This window comes from Euprymna scolopes, chromosome 15 (assembly GCF_053919585.1).
Source record: "Euprymna scolopes isolate OS-2025 chromosome 15, ASM5391958v1, whole genome shotgun sequence".
NCBI classification, from domain to species: domain Eukaryota; kingdom Metazoa; phylum Mollusca; class Cephalopoda; order Sepiida; family Sepiolidae; genus Euprymna; species Euprymna scolopes.
This window is the reverse complement of record NC_136496.1, coordinates 92,783,757-92,787,371: the sequence shown is the minus strand read 5'-3', so window position 1 is coordinate 92,787,371 and position 3,615 is coordinate 92,783,757. Positions and strand designations below refer to the sequence as shown.

General features: G+C 33.3%; 1 pseudogene; it reads right to left on the bottom strand.

Annotated features, from left to right (window-relative positions):
• Positions 1-3,260: 3,260 nt before the first annotated feature.
• LOC145294283 (5S ribosomal RNA) lies at positions 3,261-3,377 on the bottom strand (annotated as a pseudogene).
• Positions 3,378-3,615: the final 238 nt, after the last annotated feature.

Genomic DNA, 3,615 nt, shown 5'->3' with positions numbered 1-3,615 from the left:
AGTGAATTTCTGGCAAAAGTGCATTGGTGACTGTGTAGAAAAATAAATTCTGGGGCACAAAAGGTCTCTCGTTTTAATGGTATCACTCCCGTTTTCGTAATTTTTTTTTTAGTAAGAAAAATAGGGAGCTTTACTTTTTAACCTATATATATATATATTATAATAAACTAAAAAAAAGTGTTCCAGGAGATCTGTAGATGGTCGATATAAATGTTCATCAACACTTTACTAAAAATAATTAGTGAAAAAATGTTTTTTTCTCCAAAAAACGTAACAATTGAAAGGGTGCTAATAATTTCGACTTTAACTGTATACACACACACACACACACACACACACACACACACACACACACACACACACATATATATATATATATATGCATATATTAGTGATGAGACGATTCCAATATTTTTCCCGATTTCGATACAATTATCGATTCCGTGCTAATTTCCGATTCCGATAAATTACCGGTTCCGATTCTTTATAAATCTCTAATTATTAAACTATAAAATTGTTATTTTCCTCGATTTTTGTAAAAACACGTGATAAATATACATATATTTTCTTAAACGTCAAAATACATTTGTGGAGGATGATCTATCGATTTTAGCTTTACTGGTATTTTAAAATCAATAAATATTTAATATTTATCATTATTACCAGCAATGGAAGATTTGGATTTAAACAAAATTTAATAAAAAAGACAATTAAAAGAATCGTTTTGGCATCGGAAAATAGACATCAATTTTTCCGATACCGATACCGATTCGATACCACCGAATCTTCCGATTTTCCGATTCCCGATTTCGATTAATCATCGTAACACTAATATATATATATATATATATATATATATATATATATATATATATATAATTTTCTACATTTTAATATTTAATCGATGATACATTATGCTTACAGATTCATTTAACAAACGTTCCCTTATTCTTAATGGTTTCATGGAATGACGGAATAGAATGAACTATCAGTTGACAATGTTTGCACGTAATTACCTTTCGGAATAGAAGATCGTAAAAACGAACAGCTGAACTTTCATTAATATGAACAGCGTCGCTTAGCAATAACACGAACAAAATATATGTAGTTATAAACTTGGGATTAGTTTACAGTTAGAGTTTAAAATAACATCCCGTTTCAACTTCCGTGGAGATAGCCATTTACGATTATAATTTTAAACTATGCATATCCACATTTGGTGCGAGTAAAAAATCAATTTTAATTAAATTAAAGTAATAAAATAATTACCTACGATTCCAAGGAAAATCAGACTGTACCTCCTTTATATTTTATTTAAAATTATTTTCAATGCTCCATATTCGTTACAAAAGTTTAGATAAAAAGTGTTGCGACCATTTATTTGAAAGAATATACAGGATGGCTCACTTAAAAGTAGCCCGATCTCTATAATATTTCTCTAATCATTTTTTCTCAGATTAAGTGGCCCACTTAAAAGTAGCCCGGCTTCTCTAACCTTTCTCTTACGGACCAACTGACACCACAAGACAAAATACAAGATGGCGCTACATATTACACGTCTCACAGATCACTGACACGAGTTCATGACATGTTTACGGAAGAGAGAAGAATAAGCAAAGGGTTATGGCCACCACGTTTCCCGGACTTGTCATCATGTGATTTTAAAAAATCTTTTGGGGACTTTAAAACAAAATGTTTTTGCAAATAATCTTCACAATCCACTAAAGGAAAACAATACTAACGTTATCAGAAGAATCACCAGAGAAGATCTACACGCAGCATCTGCAAACGTTGTTAAACATGCCCAGAAATGCATAGATGTCAACGGGGAGCACTCATAGCATCATTTATAACACTACATGTAATTTAAGCAATAAAAGAATAGTCTTCTTTTCTACTATATTTTCTGGGCTATTTTTAAATGGGCCACCCTGCAGTATTAATAGTTTTCGTTAATACTATTTAAGGCAACATCATGATCACCGGCAATTAAAACTGAATTGGAGTTAAAATTTCAAGATCTTAACGATTAAATTGACGTTATATTCCATAGTTTAAAGACTCCCAATTCATTCCAAATTTCGAACAGTCACAAAGTAATTGGAATTTTCTCAACTATTAACAGAATGCGAAAATGGCTGACTTATTTATGAAGACACCGATATGCATTATAATGGATTTAATCTTTTGATTGTATTTTAATTTACTACTTTTTATTAATAACTAGCTGGCAGCTCGGCGTTTTCCGGTCGTACAATACGCTTAAACATGATATTTTAATTTATGCAGATTGCGTATGCATCATTATAGAATCCATCCTCTATATATTACGAGAAATAATTTGCCTGGTGGACTAATTCACAAAAAAAAAAAAAAAAAAAAATGAATAAATAAATAAAAAAAAAATAATAATGATAATGTCGTTCATCAAATTCCATCTGTGTTTGTTTGCAATATCACGTCAGCTGATATTTGGGCTTCACGATGAATGCCTCGGAAAGAAAATTAAATTAAAATGGTAAGGTACACGCAGGCTTGAGTACCACTAAGCGATATAAGCTCAGAGAAGGTACGTTAACAAAAATGCAGACGGACGGACAGACAAACATAGTGAGTTTTATGAATAAGATTATTATAATTATTAATTATGTTGTCATATTTTATGCTGAGAGGCGTATCATAATAAATGACCACAGGCTATCAGCCTCTTCTTTTCGCAGCCTTTCAGCAATTCTTATTATTACTCACTAGGAGCTTGCACACAGGCCATCATCAAAGAATTCTCTTTTAAAACAGCCTATGGAATCTGAGTGACAACAAGATTTCCAGTATTCTCTTCCTCTTTCGACAACCTTTGCAAATTATTAATTTTATTTATTGCGGACTATTATCCCCATCTTTTCTTAGTTCTTTCACGACGTTTCGGCCAACTATTCCTCTGGCCTTCGTCAGGTGGTAACCGCGACGGGATAGGATCTCTGCATCGACTGCCTTCCGTATCTATCTATCCTCGGTCTTTCCATCCTCCTTGACCCTCCGTTTTATTTGATGCGGCAATTATATATAAATAAAGGCTCCTTCAATCTTTGACAGACTATGGATACCCACGAAGGGGGGGGGGGGCTGCGTGTGAAATTGTTTGTGCTAGGAGGTGCGCAATCTCCAACCACACCTCTCCTGAGTCGACATTGTTAAATACCAGTGGCAAGAGAAGTGTATGTACAGGTCGACTGGAAACAAATGCCGGGATATGCGGAGAGCACATACAGCGCCTAGAATTCCCAAATAGTCACCCATCTGGTACTAACCAGGCTCAACATTGCTTAACTTCGGTGATCTGACAAGAACCGGTGTGTCAACAGGATTATGCCGTATATAGTGGCGAAAGAAATGGGGGGGAGTCTAACTTACAATTATATAATCATCCAGCTATTATTATTATTATTATTATTATTATTATTATTATTATTATTATTATTATTATTATTATTTGAAGACATGTTTTAAAACAAAACGCGGAATAATAGAAACAAGGAATAGCCTATCCATTGGGAGATAAATGGTTATATTCAACACGGTATACGCCTTATCAATTGTCAGTACTTGCTCATACAT